General features: G+C 40.3%; 1 long non-coding RNA gene across 1 annotated transcript in view; it reads left to right on the top strand.

Moving 5' to 3' along the window:
* Positions 1-4548: 4548 nt before the first annotated feature.
* The window catches only part of LOC144582876 (uncharacterized), a 128725-nt gene continuing 119482 nt past the window's right edge, over positions 4549-13791 (top strand). Inside the window, exon 1 of the long non-coding RNA XR_013536399.1 lies at positions 4549-4962. This is a non-coding gene — a long non-coding RNA (uncharacterized LOC144582876). The remainder of the gene's footprint in view (positions 4963-13791) is intronic.

Below are 13791 nucleotides of genomic sequence, written 5' to 3'. Positions count from 1 at the left end.
AACATACAGAGACTTCAAAATGTGCAAACTCTTGGCTGTCAAATGGCAGGCCAAATGGATGCTATTATCCTTGTTTTTAGATGAAGGCTCTGAGGCTCATTGAACCAATGTGAGTTCCTCAAGGTCACACAGGAAGTAGCAGAGCTAGGGGCATTTTTTGTCAGCTCTGCCTAGCATGAAAACCAGCAGAACATTCAGAAATCACAAATTCAAATGTTTCTTGTTCGGTTCAGCCTGAGTGCTCTCTCCCATAGATGAACACTCACAGTAAGAATTGTTTCTACTACTTTTTGCATTTTCTACCCGGAGATATTATTGTTATTTAAAAATACAGAGACACTGTAATAGTTTATTAGTTAAGTTAGGCCGCAGTACCCAGCTACATGGTCCAACACCAGTCTAAATGTTGCTAGGAAGGTACTTTTGAAATGAGATTAACATTTAAATCAGTAGTCTAAGTAAAGCAGATGACCCTCCATAACATGGGTGGGCCTTCTCTCATCAGTTGAAAGCCTCAAGAGACAAAGACTGAGGCCCAGACTGCCTTCAGACTCGAGCTGCAATAATAACTCTCCTCTGGGCTTCTACTCTGCCTGCCTGCCCTACACATTTCAGAAATGCCAGATCCCATAGTTGTGTGAACTAATTCCTTTTCTTTGAGATGGAGTCTCGTTCTGTCACCCAGGCTGAAGTGCAGTGACATGATCTTGGCTCACTGCAACCTCCACTTCTGGATTCAAGGGATTCTCAAGCCTTGGCCTCCTGAATAGCTGGGATTACAGGCATGCACCTCCACGCTAGCTAAATTTTGTTCTTTTAGTAGAGATGGGTTTCACCATGTTGGCCAGGTCGGTTGGTTGTGAATGCCTTACCTCAAGTGATCCGCCTGCCTCGGCCTCCCAAAGTGCTGGGATTATAGGCATGAGCCACCATGCCCAGCCTGTGTGAACTAATTTCTTAAAATAAATCTCTCTCTTTCTCTCTGGACATTCTATTAGCTTTGTTTCTCCAGGGAACCCTGACTAATATAGACTGCTCCTAATTTATGAGGATAATTTGTTTTATAAATGTATTTAAGCTTAATGTATAAGAAACCATGAATTTATAATGATACCAACTTTTTTCAACAGAAAAAATTATCCTACTGAAAAACAAACAACCAAAAAAAACCTAAAAATATTAGTAAGTTGGATGCCACTGGAAGTAACTAAGGTTTCAACTTCCCATTCTGAAAACTGACCATTAAAAGGAAAGAGTTAAGCATTTATTCAGTCCTTCCTGTACGTATTATCCTGCAGCATAACCAAGCCCCAATTAGGAGGGAAAGTTCTCCTTTACAAAAAAATTCCAGCCAACAAATATGGAAGGATTGATAGAGCTAGAACTGTTTTCTAACATCTATTGTAATAATCAATTCAGGTAATTATCAACAAGAAACGAAACCGTGAGGTGAAAGGTAGATGAAGAACTTTACAATGGTTTGATCATGTGGACATTCCCTGAATTTGCTCATCAATTTGAGTATCACTAAAAGTGGGACAATCAGACATTGTAAACCTCCAAGTACAAAGATATTTACAGCAAACAGAACCATCTAGGAAGGATTCTTATCAAAAAAGATGAAGCTGCATCAAGTCTTTAGCTACTGTCGATGTATAGCAAATATGGCAGATGTACAGGAAATACGGCAGATGTAATGTCGATGTATAGCAAATATGGCAGATGTATAGGAAATATGGCAGATGTAATGTCAATGTCGATGTATAGCAAATATGGCAGATGTATAGGAAATATGGCAGATGTAATGTCAATGTCGATGTATAGCAAATATGGCAGATGTATAGGAAATATGGCAGATGTAATGTCGATGTATAGGAAATATGGCAGAACAAATTAAAGCAGGCAATAAAATAAATAGACAAACTCCCAATGGGTAGGCAACTAAGAGTGAGAGGAGTGTCACTCATAATTGTACTGGGGGGAAAGGTATAAACTGGGGCTGTCTCATATAAAACTTGAGGAGTGGTGACTGTAAGCATGTGGTACATTCTTCTTCTTGTTTTTTACATTTGCAAATAATTTTATTTTTATAAAAGTTTTTAGTAAGATGAAATTAAACTTTCAAAAATGACTGACCTGGTTTCTGCAATAAGTCAATGCCATGAGGCAAAGGCAAGAAAGACTGTTCCAGATTAAAAGAGAGTTAAGAAATACTAGGACCGAATGTGATGAGTGGACCTGGTTTGGATTCTGATTTCAACCATTAGGGAAATATGGTACCATTGACTCGGTTTACATGATACCAAGGAATGCTTATGTCACAGATATTGTAAGAACATTGAGATAATGTGAGAAACTATCCATATATTTTAGAGATGCATAATGAAATATGGAGGGATAAAATGATATTATATATATGATTTTCCTTAAAATATTTTGTTAAAGGATAGATTAGGCTAAGATGGCAAAATCTTGATAATTACTGGCGATAATTTTATGGAGATGCCTATCGTTTTCTCCATTCTTTAGTAGATCTGAAAATGTCATAATCAAAATAAAAAACTAAATCTGAAAAGAAACATTCTCTCTCTCTCGCTCTCTCTTTTTTTTTGTTTTTGAGACAGGGTCTTGCTCTGTCGCTCAGGCAGGAGTGCAGTCGTGCAATCACAGCTCATTGCAGCCTCAACCTTCCAGACTCAAGTGGTCCTCCCACCTCAGCTTCCCAAGTAGCTGGGACCACAGGTGTGTTCCACCACATGCTGCTGACTTTTTTTTTTTTTTTTTTTCTGTACAGACGAGGTCTCCCTATGTTGCCCCAGCTGGAGTTGAACTCCTGGGTTTAATTGTTCCTCCCACCGGGGCCTCCCAAAATGCTGGGATTACAGGTGAGAGCCACGATGCCTAGCAGAAAAAAAAAATCTTAAAAACCAACATATTCTATGGTTGTTGGGTCTAAGAACACAATGATTTGCCTATTTAAACTATAATTTACCGAGTAATGTTAATATCTAATATATATTGTACTTGCTACATGAAGTTCTAAGCACTTTATATGTTGTAGTTTATTTAATTTTATAAGCCCTGGAAGGTAGGTATCTACTGCTATCATTCCCACTTTACATATGTGGAAACTGAGGCACTGAGACATTAGCTACCCAAGATTACATGTCAAGTGAGTTTAGAAGCTACAGTTTGAACTAGGCAGTATATCTCTAGCATCTATATGTATTCTTATCCAGTCTACTATTTTATGCTTAATGTTAATTTCCAAGAATAAAGTAGCACTGATTTCTATGTGATATAAAACAATGAACTGAGATGAAGAAAAGAAAGAAAGAGCTTTCTTTTTTTTTTTTTAATTCGAGATGGATTTTTGCTTTTGTTGCCCAGATGATCTTGGCTCACCACAACCTCTGCCTCCTGGGTTCAAGCGATTCTCCTGCCTCAGCCTCTTGAGTAGGTGGGATTACAGGCATGTGCCACCAAGCCTGGCTCATTTTGTACTTTTAGTCGAGATGGGATTTCTCCATGTTGGTCAGGCTGGTCTTGAACTCCCAACCACAGGTGATCTGCCCGCCTCGGCTCCCCAAAGTGCTGGTGTGAGCCACGGCGCCTGGCCAAGAAAGAGCTTTCTTTTACGGGGAATCTTACACAAAATTTCAGAGGAGATGAGGTTTGCCTTGGCATGTTCCTCTCCATCTCTGTGTGCTCCTATCTCTATCTGCATCTCTCTTTGTGACCCCAAATGTCTAGTAACTTTAAGCCTTTCTGATTCCTCTGCTCAGAACTGGCTGACCATGAATGAAGCTCCACATGCCCATTTCACTAGATTTTAGGCAGTGTGGGTCTGGGTTGGGGCCTTGGATGTTGCATTTTTAATAAGCACTCAGGTGATTTTGATGTAGCTTGTCACACTTTAAGAAATGGGGCTGGTGCTTCACTACCCATAAGTCTGCATTCTACCCAAAGTGAACTACTGTTCTCCATTCTAAGAACTTAATCTCCAAGTCAAAGTTCAATTCCCTATTCCTTACTTTAACATGAAAGGAAAGCAATGGGATCACACGAATGAATTCACACTAAAACAAGAATAGCTAACTATTTTCAGGGAGCTGAAATTTCAGCTCCCTGAAAATTCCCAGAATTGTTTGGATTTTAAGAAGAAGATAATTTGCAACCAATTTAAAGATCAGTTGATGGCTGAATGAACTCATTCATTTAATTATTTGACAAATGTGTGTTGAGCACATACCATATGCTGGGCACTGAGAATATAATGGAGAATAAGGCATGGTCTCTGGCTGCAAGTTGCTTGGACTAGAGTTGGGAACAGAGACCAGGAACAAATGATTCTAACTGGAAAAGTGTCCCTATGGAGTTTAGGACAGGGTACTATGAGGTCACGGAACAGGGTTTCCTAATCCAGAGTGGTGGGGAAAGTGAGGGATCAGGAAAGACTGTGCTGAGAAGGAGGCATATTGGCTGATCCCTGAAGTTGCCTGCAAAAATTCCAGAGGGTACAAAAGGGGAGGGTTTACGTAAGAAACTGAGAATACTCAAGGAACACCAGAACAGAGAGAGACGGAGGAGGACAGCAACAAATGAAGCCTGAATATATGGGTGGGGGCTTTATAGAAATTGAGGCATTCCTGGGTCAGTCCTTGTGGGTAAACAGGAAGTTCAGTTCTCTGGGGGCTTTTCCTTCTTCCCTCCAGCAGTATCACCCATTGGGAGCCTAGAAAACATCACTGAAAGGAGAGAATGGCTTAGGTAATATTCCAGTTCCTTTCTGCATTGAGAAATTCGGAGATGCAAGGCTGAGACTCCTTGCAGCTGACTACTTGGAGGAGTGCTGCTGACAGCCTTTGCCGTTCCCTGGCAAATGGTTAAAAGGAGCCTACAGGGAGTGTGGATTCTGGACCAGCCTGTAACAGGGCTGCTAGCTGAAAACCCTAGTAAGAGGTGAGGTGAGTAGCTGTCTTTGTCTCCCCTAGACTCTTGGAAATTGCACCTTCAATTCTTGGAAAATTAAACCTTTTTTACATTGGCTGATGGCAATGACATGGCCCAGTTTTCCTTAGTATTTACTTTTTTGGCCTTCAGCCCGCATCCCAAAGTCAGTCTCCCGAGTCAGGCCAGGACACTAGTCCCATGTCTGCTGATTCTGCAGTAGAGACTGGAAAAATGCGCCCACTTGATCCTTGCAGGCTAGAAGCACTTGCATCTCCTCTGGCTCTGGGCAGAGGCATCCTGATTGCAGTCTGTTAGCGTGGAGGCTACATTATGAAATGCTCCCTCAAAGTCCCTTTGCCTTTCTTTCAAACACTTGCACAAGTAATAGAGACTCATTTTAGAAAAATTGGAAATTTTACCCAAGCATAAAGAAGAAAACTTTTACAATTTCCCAGGGTTTAGTACTGTGCATGCAAGTTTAGGACATGTGCTTCTAGACATACATATGCACATTATAGTTTTTGTACTGTTGTGAGGTCATATAGCATATGCTGTTCAGAAGGTAGCTTTTCTTACTTAATATTGTATGATTATTAGCCTATTACAATGCAATAGATTTGTTGCTACAATGAGGACGTACTATTCTGTGGTAAAAATCCACCATATGTTATTAAACTATTTTCATTTTTGAACATTTAGCTTGTCGCCAATGTTTTTTCTTTATTCATCTTTGTGTACACTTCTTATACACTTATTCACTTTTTTCTATAGAAGAAATTTTTGAAAGTGGACCTGCTGGGTCAAGTGTCTTCAAATTTTAAAGGCTCTACACATATATATCTAATCAAGTGGCCTTATAACTTGTATGAATGTTCACACCTGGTAGCAGTATGAGAGTACTCATTTTCTATCATCATCATCTTTGCTAAGATTTAATGAGCACTTAGTATGGGTCTGGCAAATATCCAAACATTTTATTTAGAACAACTCATTTAATTGTCACAACTCTGTGGTAGATACCATGGTTATTCAACATGTACAGTGAGGAAACTGCAGTAGATAATTATATTTAGAAAGCAGCAATGTAAGACTGGGTGTGGTGGCTCATGCTTGTAATCCCAGCACTTTGGGAGGCCAAGGCAGGTGGATCACCTGAGGTTAGGAGTTTGAGACCAGCCTGGCCAATGTGGTGAAACCTTTCTCTATTAAAAATATAAAAATTAGCTGGGTGTGGTGGTGCATCCCTGTAATCCCAGCTACTCAGGAGGCTGAGGCAGGAGAATTGCTTGAATCCAGGAGGTGGAGGTCACAGTGCACTCCACTGTACTCTCAGTCCTGGGTGGAGTGAGATCCCGTCTCCAAAAAAAAAAAAAAAAAAGGAGGAAAATAGAAATGTGTAAGTGAAAATGGAAGAAAAGCAATTTCTTCATCTTCAATCTTATTCACTGTAGAGTAGCCACTGTTACAAGTTTTGTATTTGTCTAAATGTTTTCTATGCACATGAAAACATGTAACTGTGTGAATATACTCTTTTTCTTTTAAACCCCAAAAGAGATCATACTATATAGATCGTCACACTTCTCTGCAACCCAGATTTTTCTTCTAACAATATTTCATGGCCATCTTCCCATGGCAGTTCATGCAGATTACCTCATTTGCAGGTGCATGGCATTCCATTGCATGAATATACCACACTGGTCCATGTATCTCCCTCATCTTCCCAACCAGGCTGTAAATTTTGTATATCTGTGGCATAATCCTATGGCTCTTAGCAAAAGTCTGAGCTCATAGCGAGTGAACACTGGATGGCAAAAAAATTGTTTTCTCTAGAGTGTATGTTTTCATCAAAAAATCCAACTATATTAAGTGGAACTGCTAATTGGAGAAAAGCTACCTTCGGCAAGTTGTAAATCTCTAGGTTTTAGTTAATACCATTAGCAACTGGCTGTAGTTGACTTGGGGGGAATCTTGGGGAATCTTATTGATGAGTATTTTTGTGAAAGTTGTAACACCTTTGAAGTACACCAGTTAGTTGTATCATCAAAAGCATCTAAAGTAGAGAGGAAAATCACCAGAAAGGCACTCAGGGGCCTGGGTTCTGGCACTGAGTCTGCGAGGTGGTATCCTGAACAGGGCACTTTTCATTTCTGTTTCTTTTTGCTTTTACATGAGTGGTTTGGATTGAAAGCCGTGGGGGCTTTTTCTAGCTTTGACATCATATGAATTTATAAGCCAGAGCAAAACCGACTTTTGTGAGCCATACGGTAAGAATGGGCTTGACAGCTCATGTTCTCTAAGGAATAATTTTAACTCTTGGTTTGTACACTTGACATTTTTTGAGATAGAAAAATAAAGAAAGGAGAGCATATGATATGGTCTCAGAGTGAGAGTGAGAAGTGAGCCAAATCTGCCGTATGGTCTCCTAGAAACAGTGAAGGAGAAAATCAGTCCTTGCTATTTGTTCTTTCCTACTTCAAGCACTTTCCAGACAGATTTGCAACCAAGATTTGAAATGCTCTGTTATGGGGACCCAGGGATACATGAAGTAGGGTCATATGTAAATTTACTTATTTTATTTAGAAAGTGAGAAAAAGGTGTCAACTTGTACATACACTATGATCATAAATACATAAAATATATACTTAGAAGAGCAGAAAATGCAGCAAAATGACATAGTATAATATGGGTAATGGGATTATGGGTGGTTTCTATTTTTTTTTGTATGCTTTGCTGTATTTTATCAGTTTCGCAAGTGAAGAGGCATTACTTTTAGAATCAGAAAAATACAACTAGGCTGGGCACTGTGGCTCCCACCTGTAATCCCCGTCCTTTGGGAAGCTGAGACAGGAGGATCTCTTGAGACCAGGGGTTTAAGACCAGCCTGGGCAACAGAGTAAGACCCCATCTCTACAAAGAATAAAAAATTAGCCTGATGTAGTGGTGCATGTCTGAAGTTTCAGCTACTCAGGAGGCTAAAGTGGGAGGATTAATGGAACCTGGGAGGTTGAGGCTGTAGTGAGCCATGATTGCACCATTGCACTTTAGCCAGTCAGAAAAAAAACTTCACATATTAATAAAAAATAAGCAAAAAATTGCACTAAATGCTGGTGGAGATCATTTTGAGGAGTTAATATCATCATTATCTTCTCTTTCCTTTCCTTCACTCCATTTTTCAAGTTTGCTTAACAAATGTGTATTAATTTTAGAAAGAAAAACAACCCCACTAGGGCAGCTGTCTACTCCAAATTCATTCTCTCCCTCTTCCTTTCTAGTAGAACCCCGATTTTGTTGGAAATGTCAATGTAACCAGCAAAAATCTATACCTTCCAGTCTTCCTTGCAGATAGAAGTAGACATTCAATTAAGTTCTGGCTAATGAAATATAAGCACACATTGCCGGTTGGGCCTCTCATCTAACTAAATGGGGTTGTGCCTGTTTTCCTATGCCCTCCTTCTCCCTTCCTGGCCTCGAACTCAGATGTAAGGTTTTGAATTGCAGTGGCCAACCTTTAATGAGAAGACAACCTCAAGGATGAAGTAAAGCTGATAGAGCAGAAATAAAGGGGCCTGCAATATTAGGGGCATGTTGGAGCCACTGCATCTGGCTCAGCCACTTTTTTTTTCAACATCATAGTGAAAGAAAGAGAGCAAACTCCTCTTGATATTTCAACCACTGTAGCTGTTAGTCATAGCTGAGCACAATTTCTAACAAATGCACCCACTTAAAAAAAAAGGAAAAAAAATACCACACACATTAATTCCTAATTACTGCGACCATCTTAGAAAAAGGTTTTAGGGGCTTTATTTCCTCAAAATTAAGGAAATAAAAGGTAATGTTCTACTAAAAATTAAGAATGGGTTCTGAAGAGCCAATACATTGAATGTGTTTCACATTGTCAACGTTCCATGCATGGTAACAAATTCATTATTTTTTACATTTGGGGGCAATAAGTTTGCTAATAAACCCCAGCAACTAGGAAGTCAATGCATCACCATATGCCTGAACTGAGACCATTTGTCACGGTTTATGTTCTTTCTAAAGAGTGCAGAACAGGCCTTGACTTGTAGAAGCACCAACATGGGGACAGTTACTTGAAATGTTGGATGGAAAACATGTTAGCAAATGGGGCGTGTGAGTACATCCTGTGAAAGGAAAGGCCTCAACCCCCTGATAAGCTTCCTGCTACAGCTCCCTGATCAGTAGCAATGCTGCAGCCACAGGCAGTTTTTCAGGACAAATCCTCCTATCCCTGATTTCCTCATTCAAGAAGGTCAGGCTGGAAATGAGAGGAAAGGAAAGATCAGGAACAAAGAAAGATGTAGGGTCAACCTGCCATAGCCAAAAGCTCCTTGGCAATTTGTTAATTACTCCACTGCTCCTTTTTTTACAGGTGAGCAGGTGAGGCCGAGTACCTCCAAGGAAGTTAGTGGCTGGGCTATAATTAGAACCCCATACCCCCAGGCTGGTGCTCCAAGGTGTGGTCTGTAGAGTCAGGAATGCAGTTGACAACCAAGCACAGGGTCAGCTGATACAGAGGTGTTGGCAGTATCAAGTCAAGAGGGAGTTGCAGCTATTTTTCTGGTAGTTCAGTAGAGGCACCTCCACTGAGGAAAAGAAGTTTAGGCTGAAGGTGGTGGCTGAAGCGTGTACCCTAGCACTTTGAGAGATTGAGGCAGGATTGCTTGAGTCCAGGAGTTTGAGACCAGCCTGGGCAACACAGTGAAACCTTGTCTCTACAAAAAATACAAAAATTAGCCAGATGTGGTGGTACACACCTGTAGTCCCAGCTACTCAGGAGGCTGAGGTTGGAGGATCCCTTGAGCCTAGGAGATCAAGGCTGCAGTGACCCGAGATGGCACCACTGAACTCCAGCCTGGGTGTCAGAGCTCTCTCTTGCTCTCTTAAAAAAAAAAAAAAGTTTGGATAATTTGAAGCCAAAGTGGGCAGAGAGACAGAAAGACTAATCTGTTGATTCATTTTCTCAACTCTCACCTTCCCTGTGAACCCTGGCTTTCTCTCCGTGGCCTCATTCATCACAAGGTTATCTGCTGCATTTTCCCAGCCCTCTATGCCAGGGACTTCCTCTTTACTGTGTCTAGGAACAATTTGTTTCCATAGGATAGTATTCTTATGCTACAATGGATGTAAAAAATCTCTCTGCTTTTTCCAATGAGAAACAAAGTCTTCTCCAAAGGATGGAGAATTTCTGACATGTTCAGTCATTTATTGGGTACTGTGGGGAGTTGAAATAGACATATGAGACATGCACTCTTTTTGTGAGGTGTTTCAGATCCAGCCAGGAAAGAGAACACAAGGGAAGTGACTAGGATTTACAAACTAACAGAATAACTTTCTTTTGCATATGAAAAAGCTCATCAAGGAATTCTGCAAGGCATCCTTAGCAATACAAAGACCAAATTTGAACTGTACTATTTTTTAACTTTTTAAAAAAACTTCCTGGATCAAGTTCTTGGCAAAGTTCCCACCCCTACCCATCTAGACCAAAACCTGGGGTTAGATGGGGGAAGACTGGAGGTGGATTATTCTCGTTACACATAGACAAACTCCAAGGTGATATGGTGGAGTGGGGCAGAGCCAGTCTTCAACGTGAGGGGTACAAGAAGATTCAAATAATGTACATATAATTTATAAGAATGTGCATATATGATATATAAGTATATACAAATTTATTCTTGTTTGAAAACACATACACATGAGTACTAAAATTATCTTCACTGACAGGAATGCATGGTCAAAGGCATTTGGAAGCCCCTGGTTTAGAGAAAGGGCTTCAGAATTGCCTAAAATACCTAAAATTGCCTAAAAGTTGGGAAGATGATATTAACCTCTCAGGGTTACAGTGAAGATTCAAGCAGAGTGCTGGGTATAGTTTTTCCTGCCAGTTGGTAAGCTTTACAAAGACAGAACTCATGTCTGTTGTGTGCCTTTATTGTATCTCTCAGGCCAGGCATAGCGTCTGCACAAAGTAGGTGCTTTACAAATATTTTTCAAATAGATGAGTGGTCTGTAGGTATATCCAATTATTTCCACGTTAACTAAACCTTCACCTGTATCTGTGCTATCCAGGCAACAAAATTGGAATACACAGAACTGAGAATAACATTATGAAAGAAACAACCTTCAACTCACCCTCTGTATAATAATAGGTAAATCATTCACAAACTTGAGTAACTTATTATTAGAAACGAACTATTTACAACACACCTCATGGCTGATGAGGATTCACCAGCATGCTACAAACCCATGATTTTGAACCACTGCTATACCCATAACTAATTACACTTTGTGATCTAATCTGATTGGGTTCTTTCATGAGATGCACTTATAACAAGCTCTGAATAAACAGTGCTTCTTTATAAAACCAATAATGGACTGGATGTGGTGGCTCATGCCTGTAATCCCAGCACTTTGGGTGGCCTAGGTGAGAATTGGTTGAGGACAGGAGTTTGAGACCAGCTGGGGCAACACAGAGAGACCCCTGTCTCTATAAATATTTTTTTTAAAAAGGAGATTATCGGGGGTGGCAAACACCTGTAGTCCTAGCTACTTGGGAGGAACACTTGACCCCAGAAGTTCAAGGCTGCAGTGAATTATGATGGTACCACTGCTTTCCAGCTTGGGCTATAAGAGTAAGACCTTGTCTCATTTTTTTTTTTCAAAAAGACTGGTAAATAAGAGAAAATGAATATGAAGTCTCAGAGCAGAAGAGATGTAGGTTAAGTACAGAGAAACATTCTTGATAGTGAGAGTTGTCAAACCCAGTCTTTCTGCCATTTAAGAAATCAAGTATTCCCCTTTGGCCCCTAGATCTTCTGGTTTCCTTCTGATTATGCGTATAATGACTGCTGCATGTACATTTTTGTCTCCAAAATTCTGTAATATTCATTTTCTCCCTCCCCCAATAGCAACAGCTTTTCATGGATACATTTCCATGATAAGAATGTCTTTATCAATTCTGACAAACACTCCAGATTCCAAATTCCACTGCCACGTTTCCACTGAGCCACTATGGGACAATTTTAAGCCCTCCCTCGGAGCAGCACGCTTTTCCCTCCCTGGCTCTTCCTAATTCCTCCAAGCCAAGTCCTCTTCTTCCTAGTGTCTCCTGAGCTTTGTATTGGGCGCCTGTCAACTTCAAATTGCAGTTGAGGCCACCAGGCTGGCAATGCGTCAAGCAGAGAACCAGAAGATCCCAGCATATGGCTGGTGTTTAATTAAATAATGGCTGAGTACAGAGAAGCTTTGAGAAAAAAAAATATGCACAGACAACCTCCTACGATCTTGGGAGGATGTGAAATAGCTAAAATCTTTCTTAATCCTGGTGTTATAAAACCCTTATATGGAACAGTGCCAGCCCAAGAAAGTCAAAGTCGAAATGAACTGTATGACAGAGGTAGATAATATATGATCTCAATCATTTATTATTGTATCTCAATCACTAGTGTTTTCAGGGAAGATGACGTAATGAGAAAGACACTGTTCCTGTCACTCTTGGGCAATACTTGTCTGTGTCTGCCCTCTAGTTCTCAGGAATTGTTCTAATCAAAGAGATTATGTTATTTTGTACTCCCTGAACGTGATGGCAGGGAGAGACAGATCTTAAAAACATGACTTTCCTGCACCCACCTTACTGAATCAACCTGTTGTTCTGCATGGATTCTGGGCAGCTATAAAGTTATAGTGTAAACTCAGGATGAAGAGTTGGCATCCCTGGATTCTACTAATCCCACCCTTTCAACCTAAAGGTTTTTCCCTTGTCTCTAAAATAAAAATAATGGTTCCTCCTCTTACAAATCTTCAGGAAGATTAAATGAGGTACCTGGCACTCACTAAGTGGCTTATGAAGTGTATATGGGTATCTGAAGAGACTGGGATACTTTAGGGATAATTCCAAACTGTTTTTGCTTCACTCGAATAGTTTTGTGCTTGGAACCCATAATATCTTTTCTTTGTGATTTGTCCCTAATCCTTCTCTATGGAACAAAGAATTTCGTAACTTCTATTCCTCTCAATTATCCTTTGCATTTCATCTGGCAAACCACAAGCATATTTTTCTACCAGGGATTTTTCCCTCCTGTATTCTACCCTCTTTGCAAACACAACAAATCAAAGGATTTTTTCTCCTGTATTCTACCCTCTTTAAAAGCACAACATGGTGGTGTGTGCCTATAATTCCCCAGCTGCTTGGGAGGCTGAGGCAGGAGGATTGCTTAAAGTCAGGAGTTCAAGACTAGCCTGGCCAACACAGTGAAACCCTGTCTCTAAAAGAAACAAACAAACAAACAAACAAACAAACCAAAACCTCCACAATAAATGGTTACTCTGCTTGTGCAGCATCTATTTCCCAGGCAACCTCTATTAAGTTTGGCCTTCTCATTTCTCCCCCAGACTCTACCTCAGCATAGTGTCCCATCCAACAGAATCATGTAACTGACCCTAAAGAGCTTTGAAATGTTAAACAACTCATCACACATCCTAAACATTCCTTTTGGGTACAGAATTAGGTTGTTAGGGCCGTCCTAACAAAATACTACAAACTGAGTGGCTTAAGCAATTGAAATTTATTGCCTCACGGTTTTGGAGGTTAAAAGTCTGAGTTCAAGGCATCAGCCAGGTCATGTTCCCTTTGAAGGTACTGGGGAAGGATGTATTCTAAGCCTCTCTCCTACCTTTGGTAGTTCCTTGGCTTGTGATTGCATAACTCCATTCTTCGCATGTGTGCATATCTGTGTCAAAAATTCCCCTTTTTATAAGGACACAGTCCTATGGAATTAGGGGTCCACTGTACTCCAGTATGACCTTGCCTCAACTAATTAT

The sequence above is a fragment of the Callithrix jacchus genome, chromosome 5 (assembly GCF_049354715.1).
Source record: "Callithrix jacchus isolate 240 chromosome 5, calJac240_pri, whole genome shotgun sequence".
Classification (NCBI taxonomy): Eukaryota; Metazoa; Chordata; class Mammalia; order Primates; family Cebidae; genus Callithrix; species Callithrix jacchus.
This window is presented reverse-complemented; position numbering and strand designations above follow the sequence as displayed.